The sequence below is a fragment of the Simochromis diagramma genome, unplaced genomic scaffold, assembly GCF_900408965.1.
Source record: "Simochromis diagramma unplaced genomic scaffold, fSimDia1.1 OVJJ01000602.1, whole genome shotgun sequence".
NCBI lineage: Eukaryota > Metazoa > Chordata > Actinopteri > Cichliformes > Cichlidae > Simochromis > Simochromis diagramma.
The window spans coordinates 3464392-3487960 of NW_024387040.1; the positions used below are offsets into that span (position 1 = coordinate 3464392).

Sequence of the window (23569 nt, forward strand, 5' to 3'; positions counted from 1 at the left end):
GTGAAAAAAATAAATTCCATTAGTGCTTACAGACTGCCCAAAGTGTCTGTGTATTATTGTTTACTCAAAAAAAAAGCCCTTTGTTACTTTAAATTTTACTACTAAGCTGTCTTCAACATCCACCCCCTTTACTACTAAAAATTACAAAACGCATGGACGCATTTTGCTTAAAGTCTCACTGTGTTATAGCGTGCTGCACATAGCGATTCAACAAGCATGTGCACCTTCTGGTCTGCACCATAAGGGTCTTTAATCTTATTGGCTTTACAATGTGATTCTTACTCACTCATCTACACACCAATGGAGCTGCTGTGCAACATCATTAGATGATCTTATTTTTAGAGTTATGTTATTTTAGAGTTACTTGCAAAGCCAACCATTAGTTATCTAGTGGCTAAGGAAACAGAGTATGGAAATGGAGCACTTTTTGAGTTGTCTGCTATTATCTTTATTTTATTGGTAGAAGCACCTTCCCGAGAAAACCAATAGTGGTGCACCAACACAGAAAAAACTGTTGGTGCACCACTATTAAACTGATTTTTATACACCAATGCAGCCATCTTTAAACTGTCATGGTAGTATATAGAATTTACAATAAATAAGATGGGATTTAAAAAGAGAAAAAACTAACATGTTGTCACTCTGACATGTCAAATGCCTCAATTCAATCCAGGTTTATTTATATTACCCTTTATATGGCACGATAAAGACCCTTGAATTGGAGAAAGGAACCCCAACCTCCTTTGACTGAGCACTTGGCAACAGTGAAACAGAAAAACTCCCTTTTAACTGGGAGAAACCTCCTGCAGAAGGGACAGACATCTGCTGCTACCAGTTGGGGGCGATGGGAGGAAGACTGTGGAAGAGAGCCAGAGGTTAATAATAACTAATGATAACTAATGCAGAGTGGTGTATAAGTGCATAGTGGACGCTGAAAGATAAAAGCCCTGTTTGAAAGACTGACAAAGTTTGTGTAAGACGGCAGGGAGCGCGACGATGGTGTAACTAGTAGCAGCTCATTTCCCATGTGGAAAATCCACATTTTGTGCTTTTCATGTAGTTTCGCTTTAACTTACTGTTTGATAAACTTTGGCCAACAAAACTATCTAGTTAGGGTTGGAGTTTGAGTTAAAATACATTCTCCCTGCACTGAACAAGCAGCTATATAAAGTAAAACCGGTCTCATTCTTGTTACAGCCGGAGTGTCATGGCACAGGCACCAGCAGCTTCTGACAAAACAGCAGCATTTTGGTGTGAGAACAGCCTGACCAAAACATAACAGAGTGTGTGTGATAACCTGCTTGGCATATGTACAATCACACGTTGCTTTCTGTTAACACAGTTGTGAGGGTTTGGTTTTTTTTTTGGTTAAGCAGCTGTAGTGTGAAAGCTTTGTTTTCCATCCTGTAAAGTGTCAGTGCAAATTCAGTGTACACCATTTTACACTCTTTCGCAGCATCTATTCATCATATATATGAGATGTGGTGGCAAAATAAAACGATGTAGCTGTAATCATTATCATTCATGTGCTGCAAAAAAGCATTAAACCAACATTGTTCAGTTTAGTGTAATCAATTGGTGAACCTGCTTTCAGCCAACAAGTGTGACATGAAATTATGGAGTATGAAAAGTGACTAAAAATACACCCACATGTTATTGGTTTGTTACTTATGACATACTGCATGAACACATTGTTTTTATACTCCTCTGATACTGAGCCCTCGAGATGTCAAATTAGATCCATTTGCACAGTATCCCTGTGAAGTAATGCCTCAGATTTGCTTTAAAGTTTAACATGTATTTGAAGTACCTGTGAGACTCCGTATCCAAAGATCCAGTATCAGAAAGTAGAGGAGGAAAAGTGGTAGGTTACGGGAGTTGAAGTGCTAAGATGCTCACCTTATACAGTACTCTCTTATCTGGAACAGGGGTATCACTATAAATGTTTTGACCTCGGACCTTGAGGCAAAGAAACAATTCAAATAAACCTTTGATCACATCAGATTCAGTTCTCCAAGTCTGCAAGTTCACAGAGAGAGAGTTGAACCAAGAGAGGGAGATAGAGAGAGTTGGGGTGGTGGCCCTCAGCATTTATCAAAGAGCTTTTCAGAGCCTTTGACAACACTTCCTCACTTGCAACAGCAGCATACTGATCTACAGGAGCCCACGCACAGGCACACAGAGATCTCTTCAAGGTCTGGATAATGTGTGTGAAGCCAAACAGAGCCCTTTCGTACTGCAAAATCAGTTTATCTGCTATATCGGGGAGTAAGGCTGCAAATAAAGGCGATGGTTATAATTTATTAAAGCGCATGGCATTGACCGTCACTATCACAAATTCACACAATTAGAAAAGGTTTGGGTTTTTTTTGTCTCTCCAGCCGACAACACTGGATTTTTGAGAATCACAAACACGGCAGGGAGTCTTCATCTAAAAAGGTTCGTTTCTTGTGGTGTTAAAAGCTCAGCAGCAATGCTGTGACAAAGTATTGCATGGGATGTGTCGTTTTTGTACCGGCTTCTTTCACATGAAAGCAAACAGGCAGGTATCGCGCATGTTTAAGACCTCTGCAGGATTCTTCTTTTCAAACAGTCACTGGGAAATTAAAATTAAAAATGTCAGCGACCAATTATACTCACCTGACTAGTCATGCTAATGTTAGCTATTGGCTATAGCTGATGAAAAACAACAACAACAACAAAAAAAAACCCCAAGCCTGCATCTTGACATTTTAGCTGACAGCTGATAGTTTTGCACAAATAGAATTTTTAACATGGGCATGGATTTTTGTTTGTGTGTTGCAGTAATGATAGTTCATTTAAACGTTATGTTGTGTTATGTTATTTTTTGCTATATTATTCAATTCAATTCAATTTTATTTTATTTATATAGTTAAAAAAAATCACAACAACTGTCACGGCTGTCAAGTTTATATTGTAAGGTAAAAATCCTACAATAATACAGCGAAAACCCCAACAACCAAATGATCTCCTATGTGGAAGCACTTGGCAACAGTGGGAAGGAAAAACTTCCTTTTAACAGGAAGAAACCTCTGGCAGAACCAGGCAGGGAAGGGGCAGCATTATCAACAGTTATCCTGGTGTAGGACATAATTTGTGTTGTGTGTTTTGTTTTGTTATAACATTATGTTTGTTGTGTATGTGTCTATGTTTATAGTGCACTGTCAAGTCTGTCTTCGTCGCCCTGTACATGGGATATTAAAGAGGAGGGTTAAGGTAAAGTCTTTAACCAATACTGCATAAAACAAAACTGTGTTGACATACTAGATAACTTAAGGAAATGGGATGTGTTGTCAGCACTGCCCTGTCTTTCATTCAGTATCCACACAGATATGGCTATATTTACAGTACTGGCCTTGTTTCCCCTTCAGCAGCTTGTGGCCTAATGGGACACTCCCTCTAACAGTGATGCAAATAGCCACCCCAGCTGTCACCTATCAGGGAGGATCCTCGGTGAGTACATAACCGGCCGTGTCCCACCACTGCAGCCTATGTCTCCCTTCATTTCCCATTACAGCGGGTGGGAAAACATTGGTGGAGGCAAAATAATGGGCCTGCTTAGATATGAGGAGGAGTAATCTAGGACAGGAATTAAACTTTCATCTCCTCCAAACAGCATTTCAACGACTCGACTGATTCGTCTCTGCGCAACAGTGCCATTTGTAAACTCAGACATGAATTATTAACGGTGGAGCTTTGCATATCGTTGAGACTCATCGGACAGCATTTACATCTTGGCACTTAGTGAGCCGCAGCTTCTGAGGTTACAGTTGAGGTGCGGTAATAATGGAGCTTCGCACACTTTAGCTGACAAACAAAATAAGAATTACTTTATTTTGAACACGGAGGCTGCGCCGCATGTTATACACAGATCGTACATACAAGAGCCACTTACGTAGCTTCGCCAAACACACATACACACACACAGGAGCAAAACTCCTGAAGTCGAAACTTAATTTTGTCATTACAGGAAGGTAGCATAAGGCTCCAGTTACGGTTTCTGCTGCCTCTGCAGTTCCACCTATATATATTGCCTTGTGTATAGAAATTGCCAACAAAGGGACGATTGGAACCATATGCCACTCATTTATTGCAGTGCTGTTGTTTTTTTCACTATCAGGCACTTAGACCCAGACTTGTCATTTACATATTTGCATGCAAGACAAATAGTCGTATACGTTGTACATCAGCACACCTTAGGGAGGGGTGCTGATAGGGAAACCGGTTTAGAAGTGGAAAAAGATTTTTTGACACAGATGCTTTTTGAGATAAGGGTCTGATAGTGTGATGTGTATTACAACTGGAAATTTGTAGATTTATAGAATTATCAGGACCATTTGGGGATTTTTGCTCTATTAAGCATTCAAACGTGATTTTATGAGCTGGCAAGTAAAAAAAAAGGCGACATTGCTATTATTACAACAGGGACAAAGTGCAGGTCATAAAAAGTCCCCCAATCCATTAAACCCAAGTTTACAAAAAAACCTCTAAAATAGGCCTTTTAATCTCACTTTACTGCTGCAGCATATATATATATAAAAATGCTGAAATTAATATTTAAATATTTCACATAAGGTGGTCGTTAAATGTGTTCTGGGTTGTTTGCAGCCCAGTCTTAATTTATGCTGAAACCCAGCAGATCAGATTTCTGGGGTATGCAGATAATCATTAACCATTTCAATTACAGTCAAAGCATTAGATCTTTTTTTTTTCCATTTGTCCATCTGTGTTTTTTTCTTTCTTATTTAAAGAAATAAGTTGCTACTATTGATTCAAGTGTGATTAAAAATTGATTGGCACTTACATTGGGTGCCAGGACTAGAAACTCCCTGTACATCACTGCTGTTTTGTACCTAGGAGCATTAACTGCAATAAAAGTAGATGACTCTGGAGTCACAGAAGGCCCAACTGGGGCAAAAGGTCCAGTTCGTGGAGGAAGGAGGAGGAAAAATAAGCAATTTATGTGAGAAAAAAGAAGCTCACCTCTAAGACCTCCCTTGGCAGCAACTCAGAAAAGCTTGGATACTGCAGCAATAAAGATACGCCACTGTCAAATGGACCGCATTCAGTAGTGTATTTGACAGTATTAAAGCAATAGTTCACACCAAATACAGCATGTAATGATCTGATGGTACTGTCATGTCCTATTTTGGAATGTGTTAAATATTTATCATACTGTACTACAGGTTTAATTTCAATTTCATTTTGCGTACCAAGAAGAAGGAAAGGTTAATGCGTGCGTGCATGACTTGTTTTTCCAAGAGACGTGTGCGTATATGCATTTGGAGCTGAATATACAAGCGTGTCAGTACTTAAAGTACTGCGTTGGTATGCGTCAGCGTGTGTTTGCTTCCATCTGTCTCTACAGTATGGCATCGCTTGGGGCAAAGGGTCAAACTGTGTGACACGGGGAGGTGTCAGGTTATGACGAAGCTTTGTCGCTCAGGGAGGTCAGATGTGCTCCGTGAGAGGGAAGAGGTCATGGTGGTTGTTGTGTCCCCAGAGATCAAATTGGGAAATGGATGCCCAAGTATACATAACTTTACTTTTTCAACAATTATTGACAAAGTTGCTCCATCGTATCATTAGTGGAGCATGCTTTTTAAAGTTTAAATTTGAATCACTTCAGTTTCTGTGAAAAATCTATTGCTTCATGGATCTGAACATTTCTCCATAAACCACTCCGTGCACGTGGGTGCCTGCATGGGGCCCGAGGCCTGGATGAGCGTGTACGAGTCATGTGCTCATCCACGCAGCAGCCCCAGACAGAAACATCATTGCTCTAATTAGCTGACCTGTCACCATCGACACCCACAGCTGTGCAGCGCTCAGGGAGCAGGCTGAGCACAGGCGGGGGCTGCAAGGTGCAGGGAAAGCCAACAGTGAGAACACAGACGCTGATGAACACATCCAAGACCTCTGTCATCACCTTCAGGACAAAGGATGGCACCTCATGGTTTTGCCCGAGAGGCTACCCCACAGATTTATATACTTCAGTGAGACTATACTGGGACTTCCCTTTGCTGTTCTTTGAACTCCAGCAGCATCTGCAGTGTTTGGACAAGTCTTGTGGTTTGCTGACATTGCCTCTTCTTCTCCACTTGTTCTGGTGCAATACTAAAAATAATGATTTAAATATTATTAACATTTAATATCACAAAGTAGCAGATCCATCCATCCATTCGCTTCCGCTTATCCTTTTCAGGGTCGCGGGGGTGCTGGAGCCTATCCCAGCTGTCATAGGGCGAGAGGCAGGGTACAGCCTTGACAGGTCACCAGTCTGTCGCAGGGCTAACACACAGAGACTAACAACCATTCGCGCTCACATTCACTCGCACATTCACACCTATGGGCAATTTGGATTAATCAATTAACCTATCCCCACAAGCTGCATATCTTTGGACGGTGGGAGGAAGCCGGAGTACCCGGAGGGAACCCACGCAAACACGGGGAGAACATGCAAACTCCACAGAAAAAGACCCCGGCCTGATGGTGGGGTTGAACTCAAGACCTTCTTGCTGTGTGGCAACAGTGCTAACCACCGTGCTGCAAAAAATCAGATGAAAAGAGTTGACTAAAAAAGTCAAAAAGGTCATCTTTAATAACCATACAAAAAATCCAACAAATCCACACAGGTACACATGCAAACTCAGCCCATTCTCACTCCCGAGGCGTAACATCCTGACAATTTGTCATGTCCCGCATTACTGAGGAACGCGAAACTTATGCTACGCACTGGATTATGGGTGAAATCCAGTAGAATGACGGTAATACACGTTCCAGTCATGTATTCCAGCCCTAACCATAACCTTATCCTTAACCAGCACTTTAATGACGTGTTTTCCAAAGCTATTTAAGTCAAGCGAGCAAATATGTGTAGATTGATTCCAAACAGTTCTCATTTTTCTGATCTTGTCATTTAGGGACTTGTTGGGTGCCCGGAAGTGTAACATCTTGAGAATTTGTCACCTAGCGTAAAATATTACGTGTTGACAAACTCCATACCAAAAAAAGGCCCCAGATAGCTACAGGAGCCATCCTTACCCTAACCACTGTATCAATAAAATAATCATAAAGTCAACATCATAAAAATTAATCAAACTCACTGATAGAATAATACAGAGATGTAAAAAAAATAAAAATAAAAATTACACACTGGATTTAGAATAAAAATATATATTTTCTAACAGAGTGAGCTGTATTTTATATTGCATAGTGATGTTATTAACATTTAGGGTTAGACTTCACAAGCGTTAAACCAAAATCCAAAGCTTTTATTGGTCTACTGAACAGCACTGGTTCATAGTCATAAAATGTGAAAGCTGGACAATCATTGTGTCGGGCAGTTCGTCATTCACACTTCAGGTGTGAACCACTATCTGGATTTTACCACCATATTTTAAAGCTGATATCATTCCTGAGGCGTCAAACACAGCAGCTTTATCAGAAGTCGCTGGCGTATGAGAAACACGCACGCAGAGTCCATTGGCATCGGTACTTTGACGCACAGTCTGCTGAAAGACAATGCTTATACAAGGAGGTAAGAGGAGGTGGTGTAAAACACAAGGACTGTCAAACAGGAGCAAGTGATTCATGTCATGACTGGTGTGTCAATTCGTTTTGCTTTGTTTTCACTATATTTAAAGTGGTTAAAACACCCTCTTGTACGATGATAACCCTGAAAGCTGAAATAACGTGTACGTGATGCGTTGAAGGTGGTGTGATCATGTGTGTTGCAGCACCAATGGCAAAAAAAACCCCACCTTGTGAGTGTTCCCTCACCCTGGGAATAAGGGCTCATATTTTATAGCTGTAGTTTTGTCCCAAGCAAGAGTAATGCATTGTGAGCTGTGTGATGCTGCAGATTTTAGTATTGATTCAATACCACGTAAAATGAGGGCCAATGTTGCTCATATCAATACAAATTAGATACTTTAACCAATAATGGCAGCTTATGTAGGGGAGAGCAGTGTGTCAGGACTTATGAGATGACTCGTCATCATTTTTATTCCACAATAATTAGTTAATATAACAAAAAACCACCATCTGAAACCATGTTTTTTGGAGACCTTGAATGTAAATGTGTCTCAAAATCGCTTTGGGTCAACTTCTGCTGTTTAAATGTGCTACAGGCTGTAAATAAAATAGGCATGACAATCCAAAAAAAACTTTTTTTGACATAGTGCATTTCTAAGGTATATTTTTAATTTAAAAAAAAGAAGAATACAGTAAATTAAATACTGAACTTATTGAACTGAAGTATCAATCCTATCGCAGCAGTATGGATCCAATATCAGCGTTGGTATCACTGCTATCGATATTTCGATCAATCTGACCACCTCTAATGATCTGTTTTATTTTAAAAGAAATAATTCATTTTAAATCATGTTCATGAAAACTTCTCATAATTAAAAACAAAAGGAACTGAATGGATGTTTGGTGAATTTTCTGCCAGCAGCAACAGTAATCTTTTGCTAATAATGTGGAAAAAAAAGTGGCTAAGACATACAAATATAAGATAAAACGAAGAGCAGCTGAGGAATAACATTGCTGTCAATGAAGCATAAAGCGCATGTTTCCATCCACGCAGCGCTGTAACCTACCAGCTGCTTGTCAGCGCTTTGTGTCTGGATAGGCTGTTGTTTGGGCCGCGGTGCGTCTGGGAACATGAGGGGAGATGACACTGGGGTAGAGATTTAAGACACGGTGCACTGGCTATCGGAGGTCTCCTGGTAGGCCTCAGACACGGTGCTTTGTGCTTTCCGTCCTCCAGCCCAGACTCATCCTCAGTCTGGCTGCCACGCACACACACAGGCAGGGCAAAGAAATCCCTCATCTTGTATCTGGTTCAAGGTCCGCTGCAGTTGATGGCAGTCGATGACAATCCATTCAGGAACAAGGGAATATCACCTGCGACTTGAAATGGAAAGCAGTGAGAGAAACTTTAAAAAAGGGGAGAAATGCACTGCTAGAGTACAGAATAAAACCAAGGACTTAGCACTTTAATTTGAAATATTGAATCACAAACCTGACATTTGCTCTGTATTACAACTCTCATTAGTATTTTACTTCTTAACAAATGCTACAGAATAATATGCTTTTTCTCAATTTTCCCACCCCACTGTAGATGGATCATCAGGTGTAGTTAAAGGTGTAGTCATTATTAATTTTGCGACTTTTAACCATCGAGGGTCCGTCAAAAGCAGTCCACAAACAAAACTATTGATCACAAACCCGCACCTCTTCGTCTCCCGCGCGCACATGCTCTTCTAAAATGTGCATTGTGAATCCACATCTGCTACGAGCTGGATGCCCCTGCATCATACTTGGGTGATACAATTTATATCATTTCAGGGGAATGGGTGGAAATCAATAAGATTTAGTTGGCAGCCTAATTCATTCTCAAGGTTTGGATAAAATGTGTGACTAATGAGGGAAAAATGTAAATGTTATGAAGTTTCACTTCATCACCACCACCACCTCCTCCTCCTCAATCCCACTGCAGCCATAATCGAAGTTCAGAAAGTCAATAAACTATGTGCAGAAATTATTTTAGCTCCATCGTCTCTATTTTCTGACTTTTGTGACTTTTGCCAAAAAAAATATAAAAACAGAGATGTGCATCCTTTTCTAACAGGCAACTTTTCTTGCAAGTAAGCTAAGCAGAAGTCTCTAGATACAGTATATTTTCCCTAATGTTAAATTAAAAAGCGCTAAAGCGGGACTGTTCCACCCTTAACTGGCTTGCTCAGAAGAATCCCTATTAGTGAACGCTGTTTAAAATGAAACCACATTTTTTGGCCCCTTTTGCAAAGTAAACAGTTACAATGAAAGGAGAAAAACAACTACTGATGTTTTCAGAAATATTTTTCTTGGATAAATATTAAAAGTCATTCGTAACTTTGATCTTAGTGCTTCTGAGCATTTTCTACATCAAGGAAACTACCCACTTTTCATTCCACCTGTCAACTGCCACAATCTGTTTTTATTTCTAGCTACCATCTCTGTCTGGGATGGAAATAAGCTTCCCAGACCGAGTTAACTGCTACTGAGCTATTGTCAAGTATGTTTGGGATATGAAAAAACACTGTGAAGTAACTTTTTGGTTGTGATTTTTGTGGTGTTGCATTATTCACTGAACGCAAATAAAAATAACATCAGAGGTGGGGAAGTGTTTCTGTAAGAATAAAGTCACCGCGGAGGGCGTGATATAAACAGAGTGCAAACCTTCAGCCTCCATTATGATGTCTTGTACTGTTTAGAATAATTAGTGGGCATTATTGTGGATTGCATGCATATTTATGGTGTGTGCCAGGTGAAATGTGGAACTGTAAGCTCAGTATTGATCATGTAATGTCCTTCATCAATGTCAGCCTCACAGCATCGTAATCAGCCAAGCAAGGGGTAATTAGTACTGAGGTGTGACTGACACATGGAAAGTAACCAGACAACTGCTCACTTTGTGGTTCATTTTTGTGTCTGCAGAATGTATATTTGGCAGATAGTTGTTTTTACTGCATGCCAGACTTTCTTGGAATTTTTTAAAGTGGTCTTGAGCAATAGGTCTCCAGCCTTTCCAAAGTTCAAGCATGAAAGCACCTAGCTCAAAGGATGAACCGGTATTGTACCTCTACATGACAGATAACTCAGTGAAAAGCCGATTTTGAATCGCATCTTTCTAAAAAAAAAAAATACCTACAGCAGATAAACAATATCTGAAAGTCATGTCCTTTAGCAATAGGAAAAAATCCAGCAAAGACCTGATACAGGACCTAAAAGATGCATCTGACCTTTCAGTTGATCCATCTACTGTTCACTGAAGCCTCATCAGAAATGGTCTCAGTGGAAGTGTTGCTGTCAAGAAGCCATTCTTATGGAAGGGAAACAGGAAGAAAAGGGGGGAGCGTGCCAGATTACAGAGGAACCGGCCTAAAAATCTGTGGCAACAGGTCTTATGGAGTCATGAATCCAAATTTGAAAAATGTTGGTTCAAATCATTTCCACTATTTACAGAGGAGGTCAAGAGAGAGATACAACAGTAAGTCCAGAGCTCTCGTGGTTTGAAGTGCATTTCAGCCAGTAGTGTTGAAGATCTTGGAATCGAATAATATTAATGGAAGTATGAAATACAGTTGGATCTTGATTTATAATGAAATATCATGACAGTCATGGATTGGCCTCCCCAGAGCCCAGACCTCAGCATTACTGAAGCAATGTGACATCATCTTGACTGAGAACAGAACGAAAGGCAGCCGACATCCAAAGAAGAGCTTTAAATGTCCTCCAAGAAGAACTCTTCCTGGAGACTACTGAAAGAAATTACAGGAAAACTTCTCTAAGGAAGTTTAAGCTGTGTTAAAGAATAAAGGATAAAGTTTTGACTTTCAACCTCTGTTGTTAGCCTATATACTGTATTTCCTGTTTGCACATGCTTCAATACCCTGCACTCATTTTCCTAGCTAATTATAAAGCAATTACCTTTGCAGAGTAAGTTTAAAGCAATGAGTGTGTTGGACTGGTCTGTAAAAAAAAGCCCCCACTGGTTTGTGCTCATCCTCCACTTCAGCATTATGGCTGTAGCTATGTTGCTTTTGTGGAAACAGAAGCCTAAATAATTACATCAAAATGCTAATGGCATCAAGCTTGGTTAGCAAGGTGCAACAGTAGACTGTATAGAAACATATAACAATGGAGCACAGTTTCTTGCCTATTAGTCCATTTACTGCACAGGAAGTCAAACCCATTTGTCATATAATTGCATTACAATTGCTCCAAACAGTACACATGGCCCAGTTCAGTGAACAAGCTTAGGTAAACTCAAGAACATAGCTATAAGCTAACAGTGTAAATATCCAGCTGTCAGTCAAAGTGGCCTCTTGATAGTAAGCTATAAGCCATTATCAGCCTTTAACAATGTGAGTTAAAAAAATGCACCACTGGTATTAGTAAGGGGTCAAATAAATGAAACCGTTTTCTTGTACAAAGCTAGAAGCGGGCATATTTCTGCTCTAAAATTGGGAATTTCAATGTTGGTGCACTTTATAGGGATTGGCTTGCTTTAGGAACCAGCCTCAAGTGGCCTATACAAGAACTGCAGCTTTCAGCACTTTTGCACTGTCTTTTCATTTTCATTTTTCAGCTGCAAAGGTTGCCGCTTCATGTGTGCGTGAGGATGTGGTGAGTTGATGAGGACGCGTCTAGAGGCAGGAGAGTAAGGGGTGGGGGGGAACATCTTTAATCTGACAGAAATGCATCCAGGCAGAGGAGCTGAGGAACCATGCAGGAAGACAACAGTGATCAATGAGTGCTGAAAACAGCCCAGATGCAGGTAAATGGATGAGAGGCACACTGTTTCTGCTACTGACATTAAAGGAGAATTCCACCCTCAGATTCGCTCTCGCTATATATCATCAGCTTGTGATACTCAGTGAATCTTTATGATAAAGTGCTGTAAATTAGTTTTTGTAAACACTTGCATGAAGTAGCCTATAACTTTCCGAGCCTGCCTTGCATTATCGCACAAGAAACTTGCCTCGACTTGTTGCAGTCAGCTGAGATTTATGGTTAAAGTAGGATTTTTTTTTATGTTAGCTATAACTGTCTGAGAAAGAGGAGGGTTTTCTACAACATGTTTATGGCTGCAGTGCATTTTGGACCCCTAAGGTTACAGGTCAGTAAAGAGCGGCCGTTTGCTTCCCAGTGGAGTTTTATGATTGACAAATTTCTCTCTGCTCAGATGCTCAAAACCATACCAAATAAAACATAACTATACTGATATTCTGACTTAATATATTTGAAATACCTTTGGCCGGTTATAAACAGCAGGCTGACAAATACGAGGTACGGTGTATGTAGCCGTTTAACAATGCCTCTCGCTGTGAGGCTGAGCATCTTTCAGGTTTAAACAGGAGGCTCTTAAACTTCTCAAACAACTGTCATCTTAGCTTCATTTAAACAACGTTTCGATTGCAGCATTTCCTTGCAGTTATTTTATACTCTGACCAACTCCCTCTTCATCACCACAGAGGCTGATAAAACCCCAAAGAGAGGAAAATCATGAATTTTAAAAAGAAATAAAACTGTTTCTCCTGATTTGGTAAGAAAGCAGAGAGTCGCTGAGGAGCAGTGATTGAAGTTCCCGGTGCATGAGTAGTTATATTATGCAGATTTAGTTTGTCATTATAAATATATCTGGTTAAAATTCACATTTTATTATGACTAAATTCCTGATATTTGCTTAAAATCAGTGCAACACTTTAACTGATTCATAACAAGGCGCAGTGGTATTCATCAATGGAAAGGTTAACAGCATGCAGAAAGATTTTGGCTTAAAAATGGTGTATCGTGGGCTTTTCATTAAAGCTGTAATAATCGCTAAGTGTTAACAGTGGATATGTACAAATTGGTGCTCTTCAGGACTCTGCATGAAGAGTTTTGGTATTCCTATTTGTACATTGTTTTAAAATTAGTACAATAAGTTAGAAACCAGCTAATGAACACAGTGGTGCTTTTTTTGCTAAACATGTTTAGCAATTCAGAGATTTACTTCTAAATAATTGATAAATGTTAAATAATAAGTGCTGAAAGCTTGTAAGGAGGCTGTTTAGTACTGACATTTGTAGTTTAATCATTAAATACTAACCTCAATGAGACACTGTTGTAGCATGACTCCTCCCATGACACCGTAATGTTATAAAAGTTAGCGTGCATTAGCATCAGTGTTTTTAGCAAAAGCTGCAGTTTGCTAGCTGTACCTTGATCTTGCAAGTGCATCTTCTTTTGATGCTTGTTTTTGATGGGCTGCCACAGAGACTTGCCTCTGCATTGACCACAGCTTTCATTTAAGACAGCTGGGATTCATGGATAATCAGGGCTCCAGAGACTATCTCTCTCCGGTACTTACATCCTGCTAACAATGGCTCCAGATGTAATAGTGTAAGTTGCCGTGTGTGCTTGTGTCATAATTACTGCGAATATTCATAGTAATTCCATAAACACACACACACACATCTTGTCTCACTTTGTTACATTAGCATGCATCACCCAGCATCTGGATGATTTTTGACTTCAACATGTAAAATTACAGTGACTGAGCCATCCAGCCACATCGGTGGCACTGTAGACTGTGCCTATAGAGAGATTTTGTTTTACTGGTTTGGTTCACTTAAAACCACACTCTGTTCGCTCAGTGTGGCTCATGTGGGCTGGTGTGCGAGCTGTCAATCAGGCCTTCAGCAGACACACTGCCAGCTTTTCAGAGCAAAGAATACTGGTCATTTTCAATATTTTTTTTTAAGTAAATTTTATTGAAATGTTTTTGTTTGACTATAAAAGACCCCTATGATGAACTCTATAAAGCTGAACCATGTTACCTCACACAGATCGGGGTTAACTGGGCTTCGCCCTGGAGTCAGGCCTTGGGGAAGGGCTCACTGGGGAGCAGCTAGAGAGCTCATGGGGCTGGGCTCAGTCTGAAGGAACCACATGGTCTGTAAGAGCCACCAGCAGCTGGAGGGGCAGTAGGGGTGCAATGTGGATTGAGTGGCAATCAAAGGTGGAGGCCTTGACAGACCATCTCCAGTTTCTGAAACTGGTTCTTGGGACATGAAATTTTACCTCTCTGGTAGAGAAGGAGTCTGAGTTTTTGTGTGAAGCAGAGAGACACTGGCTATTCTCCTGAAGAGGGTCTCAACTCTGTTTTGGAGTTACACGTGGTGAGAGGTGGTAAGCAGGGGTAGGTATACTTGTATCCCCCCATCTCACTGGATCCCCAGTAGATGAGTGCTTCCCTTCACACTCGAATCTGCAGATGAGTCCACACTGTTGCCTGTACCTATATGCTGAACAACGGTTTAGAGCACCCAGGCTTCTTTGACTCCCTTTGTGTTTTGCTGGGAGGTCTCTGTCTGGAGATTCCAATGTCCCACTGGCAGACTTCACATGGGACATGACAGTATGATCTAGGAGAGCATGACTAGGAGGAACAGCTGCAGGTCGATGATTGATTTTGTAATCATGCCATCAGATCTGGGGTTTTATGTCTTGGGCCCTCAGGTTAAGAGAAGACCAGGGTTGTCAACCTATCACCTCTTAAGTTAGATTAGCATGTCTGACAGGTGTGGCGTAGCCAATCATGTCATGAGGGTATGCTGGGAGTGTCTACCACAGGACCTAGTCCATAAGATCTCAGTGCCGAGGCAGCTCCATGGGGCAGTAAGGTGACAGTAACCCTAAAACCTGATGGTAGACACCAGAGATAAAGGAAACCAGCAAACTGAAGGAGTCCTGTTGAGCTTGGTTACCTTGTAGAGCTCCACAGGCAGATCACAGGTCAGTGAGGGAAAGGAGGAAGCCTTTTGGTTTGGCCCAAAGTGATTCTGGCAAACCATCACATGACACAGAAGGGGAAAATCATTTTCCAGCTCACACTGTCTATAGTAGCAGTGAATTGCTGCTGACTTCAACTGAAAATATAGTCAAGTGCCGGTAAAAATACTTTGAAGTCCTCCTCATTCCAAGTGACTTGCCTTCAGTGGTGGAAGTAGCATCTGGAGATGAAAGTAATGACTTGGACATCAATTGAGGTAATGTCATCGAGGTAGTTAACTGTTGATGGCAGCATCCATGATGTGGATGAGATTAACCCCAAGTTCCTAAAGGCTCTGGATATGGGGTTTTTGGCATTTCTTTTTTTTTTTTTTTTTTTTTTTTTTTTTTTTTTTTGCCTGTCCCGTTTGGCTCTTTTGCCATCAGAATTGTTGTCTAAAGGCAAAGAAAGATGCCCAACGGATTTACTTTACCAAATTGTTGTTTACCACTGGTTTCATCTTCATGTTTCCCTCTCACCAGATAACCAAACTGATATCACAACCAGCAGCTTTTGCGGTTGTGGCTCCAGCAAACATCAGCTGACAAAGAAAGTAATATCAAATAAATTCTAACAACAGCTGATTAAGCTTAAATGTGCTGCTGTTGTTTAACGCGACATCCACTGGTTTCTTCTTTCTGGCGCAAAGTGGGCGATAAACAAACAAGAGAGAAAAGCCGATCAGCTGATCATTGATCAGTTTCATGATTGAAGTAGAAACAGGAGAGGGAGGGGAGAGAATCAGAGAAGAAGAGGCAGCTGTGCAGCAAAGACAGAATAACTCCAGGAACTGTGTTCCTTTTCACCTCAATGCGAAACGCGTAATATTTTTTCTGAATACGAGATGATTCCGTTTTTTACGGGACGGTTGGCAACTCTAATAATTAACCTTATGAACAAAATAAAGTTCAACATCAGTAACATAGCACCCATCCAACTGTATGGAAACTCTGTCATGCTAGCTAGTACCCAGTACGAAAAAGTCGGCATAACGAAAATAAACTCCACCTAAACTTGGTTCATATCTGACCCAGATAGACTGCAGGTCATAACTTCTTACCTGAAGTTCTGTTCACCTGACACTCGGACCGGCGGCCGCTTCGGGTCTCTCCTCCTCCTGCGTCCCCTTTCCCTCATCCACCTGCTGGCCTCCACCACATGCTAATGTTACTGAATCTGCGGAAGCTCCGCGATAGCCACCACAAGAAGTAACGAATAACGAGCCTATCTAAATCCCAGTAACGACTAACGCGTTCCTGATTCTGGCATAATAACTAGTTACCGTGCTCGTTACCACAATAATAACGTAGTTACTGTAACGCGTTACTTAATAACGCATTAGTCCCAACACTGCTGAACACACATTTATGCCTTAATTTGATGAGAAACTTCGTTTGATTCGCTTGTGTGGTTCATCCCAGTAGATGTACATTGATGCAATAGTGCAATAATACAATAATAGCTTGTTCTACCTATATAACCTGTCAAAAGAAACTCCAAGGGCCATGCTGGCATGCTTGCAGCACACAGTTCTTGTGTGAGCTGTTGCATAGACAGGATGTGGCGTGTTTTCATCTCCTTGATGTTCCACAGACTCAAGCAACACACGGGAAAGGCAGGCAGGGAGGGAAGGAGAAGTTGCTTTGGGCCTTACAAATGACCTAGATACTTGAGTTTGAATTTCATTTACCTCTATCACAGCATCTGAGTGTACCTCGTTTTCCTTACGCATCCATATGGCAACCATGGAGCTGGAGCGGATACAAAAACAGCCCACAGGTACGCTTTTTTAAAAAAAATCAGCATTCACTCACTCCTTCACTCATTCACTTGTTCACTCACTCAAAATGAACGAGAGAACGGAAAGATAGAGCGAGAGGGACCTCCGTGTTTCTTATCTCGGAGAACTTATCTGCTCAGTAGGTAAAATGTTTTGCAATAAGCAGGATTTGGCTGTAGCCAGGATAAGTTAGATGTTTGCTATTCTGCTCCAGGACTGAACATTTCCCTCCATGTAATGCAGAGGTTACAGGTGTTAACCACAGCCATTGGAAGTATTGATTAATCGGAAAGGCAGTTTGGCGAGGCTTCTTAGACCATAAAGTGGCTGATCAGAATTCTGGAGCTGCTGGTTCCAACGGTTTCTCGCTGAGCACGGAAGGAGAGGTGAAGAAATGGTGGAGACACATGGGAGAGAGAGAGAGAGAGGGGGGAGAATAGCAAGCAATGAGGGAGGTGGAGATAGGCGGGGTGGTGGGGAGAGAGAGCGATATGACACATGGGGTAAAGAACAGATGGGGATGATGGAGTGAGGATGAAAGTGTGAGGGAGAACAAGTGAAGAGAGGGAGAGGAATGAATCGCAAGGCAAAAAGAGATGTGAACTGAAGGCCAAGTAGTGTGGGTTATCATATCTGAACTGCGAGACATGAATCTCAATCCATCAATAAGCGCTGCATTTTGATAAAAATACCCCTGCTGCTCCTGGCCTTAATGGATAGTGTGCCGTTGAATGTGTCACTTTTACTCTTCCCCTGAAATACCAGAGAGAATAGGCCCCACTCCACAAAGAGATCTGGATCAAGGTCAGTGATCACATAAAAGGTAATAGTGGCCCTCACTCTCCATATACGTATGCTCTAAGTGCTAGGTGAATCTGAAAAGCTTGCTATTTCTAAATAATTTTCTCAGATATCCCACAGGTGTAGCTTGCTTTTCATAATTCAGAATTCCTGAGGCTGAACTGCAAGTTTTTTTTTCACTTGCATATTAAACAGATTTTTGCCTTTGCAAAGGTAGTCTCCTTGCTTAGGTATTCAGTATATCCCTTTTACTCTTTAAACACAGCAATATACAGCAGATTTATTCAGCACAAACTTTGTATTTAATTAATGGCACTAGTTTTGTAGTCATTATTTCACAAAAATGGTGGTAGACTTACTTGCTATTTGAAAGCATTGTGAGGCGATTCACAGCAATATTACAATACATTTCTGTCTTAATCAGGAAGCTATAGACCTACCCAATTTAAAGACTAAACTGCTGAAATTTTTCCCACTGCTATGATAAATACAACATGTCTTTGTATCTCTGCTGCAAACCAACCTTTCTGCTGCTTAACTGCTGTCTGCATGCACTCAGCTTCAGCATCAGTTAGAGCAGGGCGTCTTCTTTGTTAGCGTTGTGTTGGCAAGTGGCTTTTCCTGGAGAGTTTGGATGTCACGTTCACAGCTGTTTCTGGACTGGGGACTGCTAGTACTTTGCCGTCCTTTTGAGGGAATACATTTTTTAAAATTCTACATATATTTTTACAACTCAAAGGTTATAAACAACACTTCTGTGTAGCTACTTTTGACATTTTTTTTCTCTGCCCAGATTAAAGGAAAACTCAGGTAACAACATGATTTGCCTGATTTGTAACTGTAACGCGAATACTGAATTAACAGCAATAGTTAAAACTGCTCATCACGTGCTAGCTTTATTGCATTACTAACATAGTTAGCTTCAATCACTGGTTGAGAAATGCTCTGGCCAGTCGATTAAAGTCTTACTATTTGATTTGCTGGTAAAAGTCAAACCACTTGTAAGAAACTTCACCAACTCTTGTTGCAGCTTGAGCCTTTGAGCTGGTATTTGTTTGTCCATCAGTTGTTCTGGTATTCAAAGAAGTTGTCCTTTTTCCGCTGGAACATTTTCATCTGGAATCTGCAGACTTGCTCATAAACGTCTGTGATATCAGTCAAAATGCCCCAAACATGTTTTGGTTCCTATACATTCATTGTAATCAATGAGCCCATGTTTAACAGTGTGGTACACATATGATGCCTCACTTGCAACTGTTTTATTGTTGTCTGCCATCTAGCACCTTTAGCGCGTGTAGCTTTCTCGTGCATTATAGCGGACTAATTCTGGGTTAAGTCGTTGTCACCTCACCAGCCAATAGAAAACTCACAAACTGCAGAATGCTTTAGTTGACTCATTGCTGACGGGTTGAACCAGGTATGTTTTTCTTCCCATTGTTTGTTGTAGCTACACAGTCTTTTCTTTTTGGCAGGTTTATCCATATCCGTTTGTTTTCAGATTATACTACACAAAGCAAACTGAACCTTATTTTTACGAATCACGTATCACCCCTCACATCTGGTGTCCGTGACGAGTGTCACTGACGGCTGGGACTGGAAACACTTGCCTCATACACCTCTAGTCAAATCAAATTTGGTATTTCTAAGAGTGCCATCTGTTGGTCAGAAAATGGTATTGCAGGTAACGGTCACTATACGGGACATTTAAGATAGAATAAGGGAATTGCCAACCAATTTTGCTCATTATACAGGACGTCCCGGCTAAAACAGGACAGGACCCTACCTGTGGCTGATGTTTAAAGTTGTAAGCTGCAAGGACATCGCTCTGGTGGCTGAAGCTTATGATCCTAGGGATGCAACCATCACTACCTGGTGATCCATGTTAACCTATTGTGAAGCTAGTATTGTGATTAAGAAAAAGACAAGAGCATGGCCAGGCGGCTTTTTCACTCCTTCATAGCCGTGTTTAGTTGAGCCTAATATTATTGTGGGTTAGATTTATGTTTTGTTGGTATTTGTATCATTTGTGTAAACCGGCTTTTATCCTGTTGCCACCTTCTTTCATCATGCATCATTGCTGCTAAACTGCAACACAAGCCACTCCCGCTTTGCCCTAGTCTTTTCAATAACTAGAGCTATTAAAGGTTTATGCTATACAATGCGCCAGTGCTCATCATGTTTCCAGTCAGCTCTAAGCCTTCCTCTTCTGGGCCCTTGTCTGCAACAGATAATCAGGACACACTCAGTTAACTCAGTCACACACGTGTGCACAGACTCACACACACACAGACGCACACAGAAATCTGTTGCTCCAAACCTCACGGTACATAAAACTAACATGAAAACACAAATTATATTGCAGCATCTGAAACGTTGTGTCACATTACTGAAAGATGTTGGGGTGTAGGCAAACCAGCCACCCAAGAGCAGCAGGGGGATTTCATGCTGGCTTAAATTTGGGCACGCTGTTTGGGGTCTTTATTGTTCCTCAGAGACCAAACTTTAAGTGAATTTCTCTACCGGGGGGTTGTTCCGTGAGCAGCACATGCACGCATACTGGAGCGAACAGAGGCAGACATCTGCAATCTGCCAACGCCCCAGGTAAAACTCGGTCTTTCTCTGCGCTGTTCTCAAATGAGCGTTTTCATCCTGTGCTGTAACACCTTCCCGTCAGTGAGAATAATTCAAAACTGTCCTGTCATCTCGTGTGTCTGGAGACATCTGTATAATGCTTTGTTTAAGAGCTCTATTAGACTGGCTGACAGAATGAAGAAGATGTTTGTCCTCGTAACTTCTCATTTCGGATACCGATTCGAAGGCGAGATTCATTTAACGTCTTTATCTGCACTGTTTCTGTTTCAAGCCTAAAAACATATATGAAAAAAATATGCAAGTTATTATTAAGTTTGCATAGTTTCGGCAACAAGGCTTAAACCTTGAAAAACATACAAAAACATGAGATTTCATCATGTTCAAAGCTCTGTGATGTGCTGTGACCCAAGCGGTGCATGTTTTCTTATGACTTCTGCCATGTTTCAAGGTGTAGTGAGCATGTTCGCTTTAGCAAAGCATGCACCGAAGCAAAAGTAATCAGCACTGCGGGAGCCTTTGGAGACCCCTCTCTAACAGGTTTGCAGGCAGACGTTTTAGGAGAACATGATATCCGGAAAGGAGGTATAGGTGATGGCAAAAGGTCCCCGTAGGAATGGCAGGTAGCTGACCTGGTGGCTTACAAGCTCGAGCTCGCGCTCCCATTTCACGCTTTGTGTTGCAGAAAGATTCAAGAGACAGTGGATACTATTCCCTGTGCTCTAGACTCCGCTGAGGTCCGATCAAAGATCTGAGCCTTTGATGTTTTAACCCCTGGCTGTTTGGAGAAAAAAAAAAAAAACACCCCTCCTCTGAACCAGATGGTGCCTGTTGCATGCTGGGAGCAGCCAGGCAGTGTTACGGGTCCCACCTGTGGTTTTAATTACAGTGCATGACGAGGGGATGCATTGGAGCGGAAGGAGATAGAAAAGTAGGGGTGACCCTCGCTGTTTGGTGAGGGCAAAAGCAGGAGGAGGCGATACTGTATCTTCACCTGTATGGATCACAAAGCTCAGATGTTTTTATCTCCCTCTGTCACACCACTTCCTTTTCTCACTATGTGTTATTTGGTGTTATTTGGTTAAGGGACTGGGATATACCTCACATTTACCAGCACGCGAGTCCAGCGATCGTGTTTTCAAAGGACCCTCTTTTCTTCGTCTCCCTTGCCTGTCACAAATCATCTAAATTCCACACACACGTCATTCTCCCCTGTCTGTCTTCTCCTCTCACTGGTGTATAATTTGTGCAGATCACTGTTGCTTCTCTGCATGGCTCTCCAGCTCCTCTACATGAATGAACTCATATCAGATTAAACTCGCACTCACTGATTTTGACCTACCCGCCCCTCCCCAGCATATACCACTCCTCACCGGGATCCCTAGGGTCCACACACCCGCCCCTCTCTCTCTCTTCTTTTTTGCCAACACCTCTCCTGCTATCCTTCTTTTGACATTTCGGCTCTTTCTGTCATGTTAGAGGTCCTACTGAGCGCTGAGGTGCTTCAGTGATATGATGGAGGGAGCTCAAAATTCCTTGCAGGCCCTTGTGTGAACAGTCACAGAGGTCCTGAATGCTTTCTGATGTTGCAGAGATTTTCTTGTGTTGCCACCGAGAAGAGGAGTTTAATTTTTACACAAATTTTCACAAAATGCTAGATTGTGGGGTTTTCTTTTTTCGGTAAGATTTTGCACCTGACATGTCGTGAAAAGAATCTGAAATGCACGCGGTGTAAATTTAAGATCTCAAAAACCTTGAACCCTCTTTGGCATGCTCTCGAGCACATTGCGCGTGTAATCTTTACTTATTTTGACCGCAGCTTTGCAAGAAAAAAAAAAAAAAAACGAGTGAGAGAAAAAAATCATAAAGTTAGTTTTTATATCTCTGTAATATATTCAGCCAAGATTCTTGGGGAACTGTATATATTTTTTTTTCCTTTTTTCCCTTTCTCTCGGTGTCTCTGTGAGTGTGCGGAGCTGCGTGTCAGATCTGTGGGATGCCTGTAGGCTGCTCCCAAGAGAGGCACGGTGCACTCATCCAACACAAACAGGGTCACAAAACAACGACTCAGCCGCTTGTGTAGAGTTTACTTCAAATTAGCCCAACTCTTGTATAAGTGCGCTGCAGCCAATCAAGCTGATGTCATGACAGACAATCAGTTGACAATGTGAGACAAAAGCAGAGATGATGCCAAAGGTAGAAGCTGAAACAGATTGCATCAGTAAAGTGAGCAGTCGCTTTTTTTTTAACAGCTATGTTTAGATAATTCAGCATTTACAGGAGCCAACTGTGAAACAATGTGCTAAATACTCCCCCGAATCACCAAGCTGATCTTTACGTGGCTTTTTTTTGTCAGATACACCAAATATTTCTCATTTCACAGATAAAAGCTTTGATTTTTTTCAGGCAGTCTAACTTGCTTGGGCGAGACAGATCATCATCGCTAAAAGGCATGTGAACGGGGCTCGCTGGACCTTCTTAGCATCACGAAGAGCTGCGATAAGCAGAATTAGCAGTGCAATTAATATTCCAGCCATATTTTCCAGGGAGGAAGCAGAGGGCACAGCAGCTGCTCCCATATGCAGACCTTGCTGTTATGACCGTGGGGGCGATGTCAGACACCCTACCCCCCACCACACCCTCACTTCCACCGCCCCACCTCACCCCCTCCCTGCACATCTCCCACCAAGCAGACTAAACCACCACCTCTCCCTCCACCTCCCATCTCTTCCCCTTTCTGATTTCTGTCCACCCTCATTTGCATTTTGACATCCCCCGTTGTTGTTTTTTTAACTTGTTAATCTCCTATCCTTTCTCAAAAATTATGGGTGAGCAGTCCGGGACCACCCTTCACTTCTGCGTGAGCAAGCATCCCACTCTACTGACGTGCCCTTCAGCAAATCAGCGTCTGCCTCCCTGCTCCCGCTTTAAGGGAAATTCCCAGGATAAGGAAAGAAACTGAGCATCATTATCGTGTTTCTAGTTCTTTTTGTTCTACCAAATATAATGGA

General features: G+C 41.6%; 1 long non-coding RNA gene across 1 annotated transcript; it reads left to right on the forward strand.

Moving 5' to 3' along the window:
- Positions 1 to 1681: 1681 nt before the first annotated feature.
- Positions 1682 to 13590, forward strand: LOC120741048. The gene is made up of 3 exons (XR_005697546.1): positions 1682 to 1693; positions 7605 to 7607; positions 11188 to 13590. It is a non-coding gene; the product is annotated as an uncharacterized LOC120741048 (long non-coding RNA).
- Positions 13591 to 23569: the final 9979 nt, after the last annotated feature.